At 31.2% G+C, this 17,452-nt stretch overlaps 1 protein-coding gene across 1 annotated transcript in view; it reads right to left on the bottom strand.

Moving 5' to 3' along the window:
- LOC131851785 (dual specificity tyrosine-phosphorylation-regulated kinase 2) overlaps positions 1-17,452 on the bottom strand; it is a 159,126-nt gene that overhangs the window by 18,146 nt on the left and 123,528 nt on the right. The gene's annotated exons all lie outside the window — the stretch shown is intronic.

The following is a 17,452-nucleotide window of genomic DNA, read 5'->3' as shown; positions in this document are numbered from 1 at the left end:
ATCTCATCACCGATTGCAGAACATTTTTTTTACATATTTATTTCTAAGTATCTCCCTCTTTCTCAATAGATACATGGTTTGTACGTTTTCCACGTGTTAAGTTAAAAAAAAAACACGTGGCAAATCATACCGTGTTTGCGACATTTAAGTACATCGTATGAAACTCTTGTGAAATTTTTATATAATGAAATTATATTTATAAATACATGTAATTAAACATTTACAAACTCTGAACAAATACTATATGAGAATAAATGTTCTGTACAAGTAAAATATGTCTAGGCGGCGTTTAGTTTACTATAAATCAGTTTTGAAATGTACCTTCATTATTAATAATATACATTGTAAATATTATGACTGGATATATACAGGGTTAGTCATAAAGGAAGTTCGAAATTCGATTTCGAACTTCCACATGTTTTCTTCAGGCTCAAGAATACTATCTTATTCATACGTAAGCCTTGATACCCTTTAAAGGGCATATACCCTTTACATCTAAGCATCTACATATAACAATATTTATAAGGAACGTTATAATACGAGCGCTTTAGAAAAATACTTGAATCCGCAATATTATGTAAAGCCTGTATAATATTGTTTACCAAAGATCTAGGCCATGGAAACTGATACTGCAGCTAATTTTAGTGAAATGTAGGATTTCTTAGACTCAATACAATATTAGCGGAATTTTCAAGAATTTGTGGCGACGATTACAAAACTGGGAGATTAATTAATATATTACAATGTCTTTTGGAAACCGGGTTAAGAAAATTGTAACTAGAGAAAAGAGGCAACCTTCACCGAATAGACGTCCAGAAAACGGTGGTGTAGACCAAGTTACTGGCATAGTTCTGTGTTTTGTTTTGTATTGTATTAGTGGATGTGTATAGAGTTTAAAGTCCTATGAAATATCTTGTTCGTTGTAAACATAATGTTGTGTCAGTTATCGGTAGACAGATGTAGGCTGGACAAGGGTTGTCTACTGTATAAAATCATACATTTTGCTGCTTAAATATTATTCAGGGATAAAAAATACATATATTAGTAAACTATTCATGGAATAATAATAATTAATTATAAATTATTTATTGAATTTAATTTTATTTAATTAATCTTATTATATGAATTGCTTTTCTGATTTTCAAATTGTATAAAAAATACAACGCGCTGGGTAAGCAGTAAAAATACTTAATTAGAAATACATATCTTCCTGAAAAAAAAAAACATAGCAATATTTTTGGCAGCCCTAGTCATGCCCCAAATGTATGCATTACGATACGCCACGTAATTAACACGGACGGTCTTGTCACATGCGAAAAAAAGCAACATTTTCGCCAGAAGCGTTGATTTTGAATAATTAATTCATATGAAATTCTGTGAACGCGGCACAGCTGCAAAACAGAACTGAAACCTAGACAAAATTATTTTAGGCAAGCTCTAGAATGTAAGGCAAGGATTGTAGTATCGATGTATCCTTACGTTTCTAAACACAATATGGGGTAGCTAAAGAATCAAGATTTTCAAAACGCAAGTTGATATTTAATAGATTGCATGAGACCACATATGCTATAATAGGATACCCACACTTAAAAAATACTCTGCTTAGTCAACCTCAAGGTGCAGCGGTAATGAGTTTTAGGCCTCAACTTCCGTCGCTAAGTTAGCCAGAACTACAAAATTTACGTAAAAAATATGAGTAGGATATTATATTGTATATAAATGTTTATGTCGTAAAATGTCATTAAATAGATGGTAAGGAGACATTGTATTATAAAATACATGATATTTAGTACACATATAACACTTTAGGCGCTTCTTATCACACAAGCAACGCCGCGAAATATAGTTAATGAAAAGTAACGAAGAATGACAGAACCCTCTATTAGAATTCCCATGTAAAATTCAGAACATTCTCCTGAATACGCTTACGGTATTTTCATACGTATCAAACATCAAATTAATAACTTATTTCGGGAAGCGAGCCTGTAGATATAGCCAAATGAATTCAAAACTTACTTATTTGTAAAAAAGAAAATAAAACCATTTTCTTGAGAGTACAAAGCGTAACCAGTTTTTACGATTGTTAGCAATTCTATTTAATATTTTGAAATTACCTATAAAACCCTACATTTTAAGATAAAGTAACAAACGTTATACATTTTTTTCATTGATATAAGTACGAAATACAAAATTTCAATTTTATCTTACCATTAAAGTTAAGTTTTTGTAAGACGAACTAATAAACCCTAGTACAATGATATGAATTACTAAATGTTAATCCCAAAGTTTGACTGGTAGATAATGCTTCTATCAAATAAAACCATGTGCTATTGTATCATTGTTTATTTGGTAAATAAAGTATCAAAATCTGGTAGTAACTTCGTTATGAATTTTTTTAAATGAAATATCTACCTACGTTTCATTGTAAAATGTAATACATTGTTCGTATTGGTAACCGTCGGTAAACAGTATGTAAACAATGCATATAATGTGTTTACGTTACTAACGAGTCGGATAGTTTGCACGTGCTTGCCTGCCTTATGCCTTACGCAATATTCCGCCTTTGCATCAACCGTACACGTCATATGTCATCGAACGCTGTGCACACCATAATGTAACAATATGTTTGTAATTGTTTATTTAATTAATCTATACTAATAGTGTATATTAGTAGTTGAAGTGAAGCTGAAGTGTTTGTCAGTTTCGAAAAGGTTTTTATGGATTTTTTTGCGAGTCATAGTGGAATGTTGCACCTGTTTACGTATACATTGGCGGGGCATCATTGTAGTATCATAGGATGTAAAGTAAGGTCAGATCACCTATCTAGGGACTAAATATCACGCTATAAACCTTAGAAGCTGAGCAAAAATAAAAAAGTCAGTATGAACATTAAACCAGAAAGAAGTACCTTTAGATAGTATAAAATAAAGTCGCTTACGCTGTCCGTTCGCTTAAATATATTAAACTACGCAAAGTATTTTAATGTTTTAGCAATAGGTAGAATGAATCAATGGAAACATTTATATAAAATGTATGCACACCCGTGCGAAGCCGAGTTAGAGCTAGTTGCGGCGGGTGAAACCGCGGGTCTTTACTTGTGTAATATAATGTTTAATTTGTGTACATATAACGTACTGTGGGAACATAACTGCGTATTTATACGTAAATATATGTAGTCACATTACAATTTATTTATTTAAGATTATTAATTGGCATAGAATAACTTAATATGACAAGTAACATGTAAAATTACACGGTTAATCTTCCTAAAAAAAAAAAATAAATAAATAAATTTCTTAACTCATTCCTGTAAACGTAGGCAGAATTCTATTTTATTTACCTAAGTATAATATGTGTATGCTATGTATTATGAATAAATTTAAAACAATGTTAATATTGTATTTACTTAATACCACACACTTTATTCTTCCTTAGTACATTCTTACCAAAGGCTATCTGGAAGCGATTGAATTACCGATAAGACCTTTTGTAAATACTTGTCTTTATTCTTTATTTTTCAATGCATTATTTATTTGCTGTTTCATATATTAATACTTTATTGCACCACAATAAAGTATTAATATATGAAACAGCAAATAAATAATGTTAACTCCATTTGTACAGATGCGATATTAACCCACGGTAAAGTTCATCAAGATTAATGTATAGTAGGTATGTTGATGTACATAAAGCAATAGCTCACTATTATGGTTAGATTTACACTTACTATGATTTTACAACATCATTATAGTGCAATCTGGTAATGAAATATATATAGGTAGTATTAAAAGTGTTATTATGTTGGTTTAGTATTTGGTTGGTTCTAAGTTTCCCATGGTTGAGGATTCAATACGATCTTTTTGTAATGTTCTGTGTGTTTCTATTCATTATTTAAACAAAACAAGGTTTTAGTTATATATAGTTATTACAGCTTTGCTGAGTTTCCGGCATAGGTGTATTAAAAGTGTTATTATGGTGGTTTAGTATTTGGTTGGTTCTAAGTTTCCCATGGTTGAGGATTCAATACGATCATTTTGTAATGTTCTGTGTGTTTCTATTCATTATTTTAACAAAACAAGGTTTTAGTTATATATAGTTATTACAGCTTTGCTGAGTTTCCGGCATAGGTATCTATTTATAACATTTATTATTACAGTAGGTGTATTAAATAAGTACATTGATTGTGGAGATCCTCCACGACATACAAACTCACAAATTTCACAATACGTGTTTATAATATTACAGTATTTAAAATTGTATTAAAAGAAAACATAACTGAATAAAAGTGATTAAATAAAATCGTGCTAAAAATAATTAAACTGTTCAATGAACTTTGTATATAAGAAACGTGAGGTGACTGCATTTGTATAACCGAAATTTACAAAACCTTCAGAGCGGATCATTAAAAAAATATTTACTTTTAATTGAATAAATATCGAATAAAAATATTCACAAGGTCTGTGGTGCATTTATGGCATGCGCAGACGGAATTGAGGTTTAAAAGCGGATGTTTCAAACCAGAATCCGACCAATATACATTTTGCAGCTTCCAAGAAACCTTATCACGAAAGCCAGGAATCGCGGGAAGTTCATTAAAATGGCGTTTCAATATGATTTTTTTATGTTTTCTTTTATATTTAGGTTAATTTATTTCTACGTAATTGAAGCGCTGTTTTAATATTAAATAATTATTTTAATGGTGCGGTTTGAACATTTGGGTTAAATAAATTTAGTTGTATAGTTTTTTTACCACAACATTTCACATTGCGCCATGTAACTAATAGTGACTGACTGTATAAAGTAATTTGGTTGCATACCTCTATTTCGCCTACTTTTTTCTTAATTGTTTTCTTCATGTGTTTTAGAAATATAACCTCTTCTTCTTCTTCTATTACTGTAAGTAACATGTGTGATTTTTAAATTCTGTAAAGATTATCCTACCAGTGCAATCTTATACCTACGCAAGAAGAGAAACTGAAAATTTAAAAGTCGCTTCATATGGAAAAAAATAAGCACGAATCAAAACGGATTCAAGAAGCCGTCAACAATAAATTAAAGCTGAATCAAATACACCAAATAATGCAAAGAAAATAAACAAAAAGCACTTACTTAAAGGCACGGCGTATCACGTTCCAAACACAATAAGATTTTAACAGCGACTCAAAATACATAAAGGGCAGATAAAATATACCAATATGCGCTTAATTATTTTAAATATATATATATGAATCAGTGTACCTTAAACATTGAAGTCGCATTCGAGGAAATGCTATCAGCCTTAATCGTATTTATTTTTTTATTTGCAAATACATCAACAGACAGTACTTGTTAATATTAAAGTTACATGTTGTATGTTTACAATTTGCTGTCATTGGGTGTGTTTGATCAGAATACAGTTAAAATCTCATATTGTGAAGGATGAATTGTTTAACAAGTTATAACCGAGTGAAAATTATTTATTTATTTATTTCATTATCATTTCAGCCCGGAAGATATATACTGCTGAACAAAGGCCCCCTCCAAATGATATGGTACTGCAGCGTATCTATGAAAAAAAAAATTAATTTTGAATGTATACGTCTGTTTTACTACTTAAAAACCTACAGTGTGATTAATAATGACTAAATATTATAACCAGTACTCAAGTACCCAGTGTACACATGTTTTTTTTATTTAAGTTCATTATTTAGGAAACTTAACTGTGTAATTTTATTGTTACTGATCATAGTGAATTGTTCCATAACAATTAATAATCTTCATACATCTAATATTTTAAAATATAATAATATACCTAGCTGCAATTTTTCTTTATTATGTTTAAAAATAACCCCTATTTTGCTTTCTTTCACTGGTTTATTATCAGCCAATAAAACGTGGTAGCAGACATTCTTAATGATGTGTTTGTCGTTAATAAGATGTATTGTGATTGAATGAGGCCATACACGCTTCGGTGGTCGCGAGGATCTCGACCGACCACAGCTGATCTGTAGTGAATCAGTTTTACAAAAAAATACTTTCTTTAAACATTTTACCGGTCATTTGTATTAAATATACGGCAATATTATAAGCATTATATTAATTTGAACTATAGAGTAATCGACATCGATAAAAATGGGACATATTGCCCTATGTTATGAACTGTAATAAAAAAGATGCTATTCATATCGACTCATCACTCTATTTTTTTGTTTATGTCTACGTATTATTTTTCCGTATTGATCACATGTGACTTTTTTCAAGTTACTGGAATGACAAAAAAGCTAATGGCTCATCTGATGGTAAGTGGTAACCGATGCCTATAAAAAGAGTATCACGGACTTCACGTTATCATACGACACCCGTGGTAGTACCCTTACATTGCCATTCTGGAAGACTAGGATATAAGGCCTCCGTACCTTGTAATTTCACTGTCTTATCTCAGTCTTCAACCAAAATACATTGAACAAAGCGCCACCTCAAATATGTAATATCCCTGTGTTACATTTTCATTTATCCACGCACACTTTGTATAAAGTCTAAAAAGTAGGTCGTTGTAATCAGGTAGGATTATAGGTGACATAGTTTAACAAAAACGACCTACATTTTAAACTTTGTACAATGTATAAATAAAGTGTCTGTTTAAATAATAATATTTAACACTACTGTATTGCTATTGAACTGTCTAAGTATACAGAACAATAAAATATGAACTCAAAAGAACAATGTGCCAGTGAGAGACATTACCTCGCGTTTATTTCACTTTGGCGGGTGTATGCAAAAGGAATGAAATCCGTTATTTATGGCGTACCTCAAGAAAACAACGACTTTTTCTTTTAATACCACGATGGTCTTGGAAAGTACACATCCAGCATTACTTACGGTTATAAATATTTATTTTTATTTCATTTATTAAAGGCAAACCAAGGCTGACTATACTTAAATAAAATCGATATAAACGTCATACTAAGCCACTGACAGGCTTTCACAAATAACAACAGACTAATTCTAAAAAAAATACATCACTACATATAAAAGCAACAACACATTATAAAATGAACAGAGAATATGAAATTAATTAACAAGAGTACATTATACAAATATATACATATACATGATCTTCAATAATAAATAATTGTTATTTAAAGATAAGATGGTGTCTATATTTATTAGAAAATAGTAACAGTTTTAGATAATTTATTAAAATTGTTGCTAGCTCGCCAGAGAAATTAATTCTGATAACTTATAGTTCCATGACATTAAGGGAACAGATAAGAGAGGATTGTGTATTGTTGATATTCGTGGTACATTAATGGATAATTTACCCAGAAGATTAGGCAATACATAAATATATATAGTACTGTGTCTAGGAACCATTCGATATATATGATAGATTCGATGATAGATTCCATATAGGATGTTACATGTCATATTATGTCGTGTAACATCCTATATCCTATAAAGCATAGCAAAATGTCGACTTAGTGTAAAAAAATCTCGTTATGTAGAACCAGGGTAGGAATAGTCTTAGATTTTATAACAGCCAAATCATGCCTCTCCTTCAAACTGGTTTATATCTAAAATATACATATATAAAGCAAGCTGCTTGGTGGCTGATGCAAGGTGCTACTGAGGTACCCACGCTATCGACTTTGTACAAAATCGTTATAATATAAACTAATTTTAATTACTGAACTGTTTCACCTTTCTCGTACCAGCTTTTTTTTAATAAAATAAAAATATATAATAACGCCTTTATTAGTTAAAACTTGTTTGTATGGCATTATATTTTTTTATTAATAAGTAGGTTACATTCAATAATATTTTGAGGCAAAGTAACATTTCTACTCTCAGGTCATGACTTTAAAATGTAGAATGCTCCCGTATATTTGATAGTGTAATAGCCTCACAATGCGAAGCCGGTGGCCGGGGTAACTTGGTAGCAAATAAAGCTGACTACTGTTTGCTGGTTCCGGGCTACGAAACAAATATTTGTGGAACAAATGTGATTGCAGTAAGCCAAGTTGGTTCATGTTTGTAGTTGTTAGTTAAACTACAGTGAACAACAAATCCAACTGAACACAATCTGAGTTTCGTAAGACTATTTACAGATTTTTTACATACATACCTTGCAACTGTTATACTATATGAAGTAGATAGAAGCACTTTTTTATGTAACCGGAAGGGAAAATAACTTGACGCCACACTTGATAAGTGGCAACCGTCTCCTATTTAAATGAACAGCACCACATATGTATATCACCTGATCATATGACGACCACGACATTACTTATATATTGCCATTCCTAAAGACTCCGATTATATACCTCCGTACCCTGGAATTTAACTGCCTTCTCCAAAACACATTTTACAAAGCAAGTTTCTTAGCAGTTGAATTATGTGAGAACAAACACACTTTGTGCAATGTCTACAGCATCTGTCACGTTGTGGTCAACACAACATTTGATATGCCTACATTTCAGTAAGAACATTGTCTTCACCGCATGAACCTACAGGCCTTCATAGCATGAGGGGGGATGAGTCTACCTCATATATCGTTCTAATTTGTTTTGTTATTGATAATTATCATAACGTAGATTGTATAACAATCTATTCATCATCATCATATTATTACATACTCACCAAAACACATATTTTTCAACGCACAAATCACACCGGCCAGAATGACATCTACCTACTAGACTACTTTTTCACAAAGTACCCACTTTAGTACATAACAAATATTAACTAATTTTGAGACAAGACTTCTTAGCATTCGACATGTTCATCGTGTTCGCCGAGTCAACTTCGGGAAACATCAAGCAGATTCCGATACTTGTGACACAATACGGTCTGTATTAAAGGTGTAACCTAGATTCCAATAGTAACATAATACGAAGTGGTCATATCAAATAAAAATATCTATATGAACAAAATGATTTTCGTACTACGAAACGTTTGAACTATATTAACTTCGGGTTAGTCATTTGGTACGGGGGCGGAGCACAGGGCTTTTTCACGGTCAGTTGAGATTATACTTATAGTATTAGAAGTATTATGACATAATGTTACTATTTACTAAAATATTCATAGTATTACTCACAACGATAAACGAAGGTTTGTTTGACAATAAAGCCTTATTTGAGCGCTATCTTATTTGGCATTTTAGCGGTATACAAATAAGAAATACATAATTAAAAATATATATTAAATTTTTGGCTTTATTCACTTTAATGACACTGTGCAATAAAATTAAAGTAGTTACTAGAATGGTTAGTAATAAGTGCAATTAATAATCACACCAAACTGTTATATTTATATTTTTTTATATAATTTTTAAAAGATATACTTAATTGAAAATTACAATTAAACGCAAAATAAAAAGACAAAATCCAATTACATCAAAACTAGTTGGTAATTACGTCTCGCTGTAATTGTGTGTCAGATTCAAGATTTCACCTCTCGAAGCCTTACCGTGGCTGCGTAAACCGGCCTCTAATTAAACCTGCCATATCGAATAATCGAACTAAATTGAAATAGCCGGGTATTACTGCACGAGCGCTCGCAATCGGAGGCACTTCTTAAATTTATTGCCTTTCATAACGGCGTGGAGTCTCTTTTACGACTTTATTCCACTTTTCAATTACTTTTTTTGTTGTTAAAATGTCAGTGTTGGAACAGCCAAGTAAATACATACGCTGAATAATTAAACATATATTACTATAAAAGTAGATATTAGTAAATGACCCTGAACAACTCACACCACGCCATCTTGTACTAACCTGAGAATAATTGTACTATCTGTAATCGATAATAAATTTTTTTAAGAATATATATGGAAATTACGTTATAAGCAGCTAATTCAATTCAAATAGATATATGTTGTATTGATTTTAGTGTTTCTTTATAAATCATACATAAAAAAACATGCAAACGTTGTATTGATTTCTTTTAATGAGATGTATCATGAAGTAGAACCTGCGGCAATAAGAAAGTAAGGCAGTATGCTAAACCGATATACCATGGAGGTCATCGAGTTATAAAAATAAAGTGCATACTCGTATGTACCAAAAGCGACATTAAAATCTCTTTAAATTTTTTTAACACAAATAGCTTTTTAAACGGGTTTTCATACAATCAGAATTAGTTCTTACGACATTTCAAACTGTATTATACACAAAAAAAATACTAGCGAAAAATTACAATAAAGGGTGCCAAAAATTGAAAGATTTCTTGCAACTCGAACGCGAACAATTCAAAATGCAGTCAACATTTTACTGCGTGTTAAGCTGGGTGAGTGATATTTAAATTGGTCGGGTTATGGCCAATTTTCCTGCACGGTTCATTCGAAATGATATATAGAGCCGTTGCCAAGTTGTGAAACATACGGGTCGATGTTCCCCGAATTGTATAGACGTCACTCCATAGGTGCCTAGAAGATATCCACTAGGTGATTTTTAACTTTTGAACAAAATCCATGGTTCTCGATGATGAATACCTGCCGTTAATAGATTATGCCTTAACATAAAAGTGAGTTTTTTATATTTTCACGCCTTGACGGCTATATCAATCATCATGAAATTGGGCATATACTCGTAGGACTTGTGATAGACAAGACTGGTTAGGGCGTTTCTTGGTTAGGCTAAGAAAACTATTGATATGTGGAATATTAATATCTAAACAGCTTAACTATAGTTTACATCGATCATGACAAAGCCACGGAGAGAAATTATTTAATGATACTTTCGTTTTATTTATATTTAATATCCGGTAGAAGTTTGAATTTTGTTTGCTTACTTCGAGAGATACTGCCGCTGACATTGATTCATACGGCATCTATATGACAAGACATCAACTCGAAACATAGATACATACCACAGTATTCTATATATATATTAATAGATAGGGGAAGTTGTTTCTATAAATAATACAGACTTTTAACTACACCAATGTAATCTACCAGGCCGATTTTCATGGAAGGCCTTTTTGGAAACCATTATGACCTGATAGCCTGATCAAGTTGGAAATAGGTTTTAAGTAAGCTGATTTCAAGCTCATCCTCTTATTTTTCACTACTTATTTTTAGTTACATTTCATCAACGAAGAAGTAAAATTGATTTGTTGAGCTATGGTTGACTTATTTCATTTTTAAATGACGACTATTCTTGAAAAATAAAACAAAGTAAAAAGAGAATAAAACGAAACTTTCGCAATGAAAGCCTGTTGAAAACAAAACGTAACAGAGTGGCGGTTACAGGTAAGTGGTAGGCGAGTTAATTGACGGACCGAGGGAAGAGAGCGTGACAGACTGTTGTCTCGACTTCCTTACACAAATGCTATTGATGAAACTTGAGTACGGTCACGTGTAATAAGTACCTATACACTATGTACCTTATCATGTTGCTATACGTACTCCGCGCGCTATAGCACAGTGAAGGTGATAGTTGGCTTTTAAAGACTCATATTAATTATAAAGGAGACACATCATAGTTATAGAAGAGAAAGGAGAGTATTTAAATTCTTGATTAGGACACTTGTCAATCAAGGAAATCACAGTTTAAAGACATCTCTCCCTGTATTCAGTAACTTTAACAGTTATCATTAAAATTTATATTTTATTACTTAGGTACTAGTTCTTAGATTTTGATTGTTTTATTTAGAAGAACGGTAGAGTTTGTCTCCTGAAAGGCGCGCTTACATATTTTTGGTACTTGAATTTAATTACATATATACTATTTCTCTTATATCGGTAATACATTCTGTTTGTTCATTAGTATATATTTAAATCTCTGTAGCATCACTTAAACTTTCATCATTGTTAAGAAAACGACGCAACAAACTTAGTTACCAACCATATTTACAAACAAAACGTGACCTACAGTGCAGAAGTATTTTTATTTTCACTATTTCCTGGTTTTATATACATACCGATTCGCTTCTGATGTCATAGGAATCATGTTTGTAAACTGCATTCATGCATGTTTGCAAACACTCTATTTTAAAATACATACAGTTCGTGCATCAGAATTCAAAGTGGTTATGGAATAAAACTTATATTTAAATAAAGGTATTGCATATGATTGTAGATGTACATAAAGGAATGGAAAAACAACGAAAGGAAAGAGGGATCGACCTAGAGATCAACCATGGGCAAAAAAAATAGAGTAACATGAAGTATGAGGGTTATGAAAAAGGAACAGGAACTCGTATGCGCTGCCACTGCTAGACTGCCAGGCGATAGTATGATCTAAAACTGTAATAGTAGATTGTAAATAATTTTCCGATACACAAATATTATTTTATAATCAAAATTAATTAGTACACAAACTTACTGACACGTCCTAAAAACCTAATAATCAAATTAAAGTAAAAACGTAAAACCAGAATATATTCCATACGATTACGAGAAAATCATTTCAAAGAATTACACAGTCTCTTAAGAGATCATCTTCCGCGAAGCTCGTAACGGTGCAATGATTAACATGGCTACAGTCATAGCCTAATTTCGGAATTCTATTCCTGAACCGAAACAGAAATGCACATGCATTATTGTACTTCTATCATCGTTGGCCGGTGGCGACGAACAGATAGATGGACTTTATACTATAAGAAAAAGATAACTTAAAACATCTACACACTTTCGGGATACTCTGACGTATTGGCACCAGAGAATCCCGAAGTAAGCACTAGATCTATTCTCCAAATTAAATGGGATTTTATAACTATTTATCTATGTTACAAAATATCGTCTTAGAAAAGTTTCAACAATAAATTGTTTTTTAATTGAACCCTCACATAGTATCAACCACATATTATACGATAGTAAAATATTTCGAAACAACATGTTTAAAATTACAGAATAAATAATCATATAAAATGATGGTCCGTTTTAAATAGCCACTTAGTGTTGTTATAAAAAAGCCGCAAAACCTTGGAAACAGTGCATAATATTGCTGAAGAAACCATAAGGAAAACAGATAACAAACACTGAAAAGATCAACGAAATAAGGCCATGGTAACCTATTTCGGTTCATGTTATGTGAACCAAGTTAATTGCATCTGCTTTTACCCGTGTATACAAATTTACGTGCAAATATTTACTTGCATTACGAACAAAGTTTTTTTCAATTAGCATGGTCTGGGTTGAGAATGCGAATTTATGCCCGTGAATGTACATAGTACATGTATGTAAGCTTATTCTAACCACTGAACACACCCAGACATCCAACTTTGTGCATGCGTACACCAGAAGGGTCAGCCCGTCAAGTAGGTCAATACATTATTTATAGTCCACACGTCAGCAATGCTGTAATCTGTGCGGGACTGTACAAATGTTACGTCCAACGTAACGATAGCGCGCGAAGGACGGGGTCGGAGGAAGAGGGGGACAATATGCCATGTCAGATTGATGTCTCTGGGCGGTCACCCCTAGAAATTATCGTGGAGTCATTTTCATTTCACCCCTAATTACCTCTTCTATCATCCTTTACTGGTGCACTGCAGCAACATGTCGCTATAGTCACTATTCATTATCTATTGAATAAAAAATAAATTATCTACAAAGATTACGAAAAACAAAAAATCATACGAATAGCTACGCCTTCTCTATGAAACGTGCAAAAACACATGAGAAAGAATAAAACAGAAAGATTCCCCGTCTCTCTTTTGCTTTGCGCGTAAATTTTTGGTCTTAAATTACGAGAACTGTCTAATTATCTCTGATTTAATTTGAACTGGACGTTCCAACATACAATTTATATGGAAAAATGTTTTGCGGATTGATGAAAAGAATACTGCAGAACACAGGCACAGGTTTTTATTTGCACGAAGAGTTTTCCGATCAAAACAAGAAGTCAAGTATAAATACGTTTATTCGCCATAGACATTAGAAGACTTACATGGTATATATTTCTCCATGGGTTTTTCTCATGCATGCGTTATAATCATCTGCCTTGTAAATGGCCTAGCTTTGAGACTTACTTCTTACGATTTGCGATATTTGTATCAATATTAAATTGATTTTTATATTTTTATTCTGATTGATAAGATTTACACTTATGTGAGCAGCAGTTTTAATAAATATATGAATTACAAGATGTGTACACGGTCCAAAAACATACGCTATACTTCTATCAAGTTAGTTAAAAAAAATAAGTAATGACTATAGGATTATTTTTTGTTCATGAACCTATTTTATTTACACCGAACTCATATATTTAAGACAGACATTCAAATATTGCAAATAAAGACTTTCCTGAACATTAATCAGAGGTTAATATTCTTTAGATGCTTTAAACAGTGCAAACAAATAAATTAATTTATTTAACTCAAATAAGGCATTCATGAAGCATAAATCGTTGTGGAAACTGGCAACAATACAAACTCACTTCACCAGGGTTTCCTTTTGTACATTTTGCTAAATATCGGTGCAAGTGAAACGACCATTATACAATGTCATTGTTGGACAAAGTAAAACGATGGGAATAAAGAAATTGCATGATATATAAACCCCATGTTGGACCAATTCCAAATTGCAAACAATAAACGCTCTCTGATTAATTGTGGCGCACATTAAATTAATTGTTGTCAAATAGATTGTGCGGGATTAAGAATAATAATAAAACGCACTTATACAATCTGTAACACATAGTTAATGGCTGACATGGTTTATCAAATCTAGGTAATATCTTATCATCCATTGTATTTGTTTTACGATTGATTCGGCACATCAAAAAATGATAATAAAAATCATAAGTATTATAAGACGCCATTCAGTCCCAAAATTAGAAAACATTGTACTACAGGTAAAAAAACTTATGGATATACATATATTTTAAAAATACGTACTTCTGTATATTAGAAAAACATCCTATAAATTGTCATACATGTTTGTAGTAAAATGGCATCAGACCCGCGACTATCGGCAGGCAAGACACTGTGTTGTCATTATATCCCCACGATTTTTCATTCATATCAGTATATAATATAAGGCAAGTAACACTCAATGGTAGTATTGCGTGTTATTACATCCCGTGATATTATATACACATTTGATCGTATATACACAATAAAAATACCGCTAAATAAAAAAAAAATACCAAAATTGTTATAAATTGATGTCATAAAAGCATTTTCTTCTATACGTCACGTGAATACATTCCCAGATTCCGTTACAAAAGTAAGATCTAATGGATTCTAGTAAAAGAACAACGCAACGCATTTCAGTTGTATGAAAACTATAAGGTAAAACTTGCTTTAAAACTCAGAAAAAACTCCGCCCATCGTGATTTTGTTATTTCAGATCGGAAGTTTACTTAAATTTATTTATATTGAGAGATACTATTGCTGGCGGCATAGTTAGCGTATGTTAAAAATATACATATATTTCTGTACTATGTTTACAATTTACATGCATATGGTGGAGGAAAATGACCTAGTGCTAAATTTATTAACATGGAGATTTTTTTTATCTTATGATTCGATTACAATTAAATATTGCATCTAGTATGCTAATAGTAGAGCAGCCCTTAATATATTCATTGAGTCTTCTGTCCGACTTCATTTAATTTCTTCATATTAGACGACATGAAGAAATTAAAAATATTAAAATGTAGATACAATTAAAAAACTAGAATTAACGATTTAATTACCTTACTTCAAGTGATTCAGTCAAAGATAGAGATCGTTGCCGATTCCTTAACTCTGTCTACCAATAAGAAGTCTGACGCAAAGATAAGATACTACATACATAATACATTTCATAGAAAAAAATGTTTATAGGAAAAATCTCTCAAAAACGATATTTATATAATACATACTCCTAACACGAAAAACAATACATACTCAATATTTTTTCGTAGACTTCCTTAAGCGACACATTTTATAAGTACAGAGACAAAAATGTTATTGAAGTATGAAAATTATATACCAGAAATAATTATGTTAGTTGACAATATTTCCATTACTATTTTGAAAATGTATATTACAATATTATAATGAAATAAGTATAAATATTTTGTTGGTAATTCATAAACTTAAAAATATTAATATGTTCATAAAGTCATTTCAACTATTGACGTATACTGTAACGTAACGTGGACTGAATTAAAAAAAAATACACGAATTACAATAAATACAACCAAGCCAAGTGAAATATGGCCCATTTATATGATAGGCAGACAAATTAAACTTTAAGATTTAAGAATAGTGTTTTAATAACATAAAGGGTTATACAATAATTTTATTTTAGGTTTTCACTGACCACAATAGCATATGCGTTTAATTATACTCAGCCGACAGTCATAGCAGACAAAAATAGGTACAGCGTTAGAATAAACAAGTCATTAGCAGTTGCAATTAATTCAATTAACAAGTAATCTATGCAACAGACTAGTCCAGCCATCTCCCTAAGGAAAAACGACGAGGTCAAAGCCCCATCTTGTTGCGTTAAATCCTCAAAATACATTTGTAGGAAACGCAAAATTCCCTCGAGTCAGAATTATTGATCAACAAAATCGAGTGATGATTAAAGAAAATGAAATTGTGAAATACAAATAAAAATTCATTTGTGTGATATCATTTCATTTATGTGTTCAAATTTATATATATGTATGTTGGTAATAATTAATTCTAAATAAATAAAATATTATAAAATAATATTTCAAATTAAATAGAAATATATAAAATGTCATACATATACGGACAATAAAAAAATACTATAGTATTAGTGAGTTACTTTAAAAATTGACAATATTTTTATATAAGCACACATATAAGAAGCCGAGTCGATTGGTTAACGTAATATGATAAGTTATTGTATTATTATATAATAGTATATTAATAATTATTTATTTATTTAGTTACAATACAGTATTAAAAAATACAATGACTAAGTATCATGTCGTAATGGAAGTACTTAATATGACAGCCGATAGGCATCAGTGAAATTGTAATTGGATTAAAGCAAGTCAATTATGAATATAGGCAATAAGTTGGATCTATCTAAAAAAAAAATAGGTTTCATCATATTTAGGTATCTAATACAATGATTATATTTAAAAAGTATGACAATTAACAATCCAATACTGAGTTCTCAGTGGATCTCTGTTCGTATTTATCAGTGTGGATCACTAGGTAAAATACCTACTATTTGCAGATTTTACTGTGCAATCAAAGGCTTTCTCAATTCCGATTGATCAATGACGTCAATGCGGTTCGAGTGCATCCTGGAATTAAGTTGGTGCGTCTGCACTTAACGTATAGAGGTTGTAAAGTGAAACAAAATTAGTAAACGTTTCTGTTACATGTGTATAAATTCTGACAACATTGTAAACTTACGACTATGATGGAAGGTGTATGTATCACGTTATATATATAAAAAAATATTACACAGCACTGTGTGATTCATTCGTCTAAGTTCATTCTAACTTTCTAATTATATTTCAATTTATATTTATTAGATAATAATAAATATATA

Source organism: Achroia grisella, unplaced genomic scaffold (genome assembly GCF_030625045.1).
Source record: "Achroia grisella isolate CSIRO2021 unplaced genomic scaffold, CSIRO_AGI_Agris_v1 utg1174, whole genome shotgun sequence".
Lineage (NCBI taxonomy): Eukaryota > Metazoa > Arthropoda > Insecta > Lepidoptera > Pyralidae > Achroia > Achroia grisella.
The sequence above is the reverse complement of the archived record's forward strand: the minus strand, read 5'-3'. Positions and strand labels throughout refer to the sequence as shown.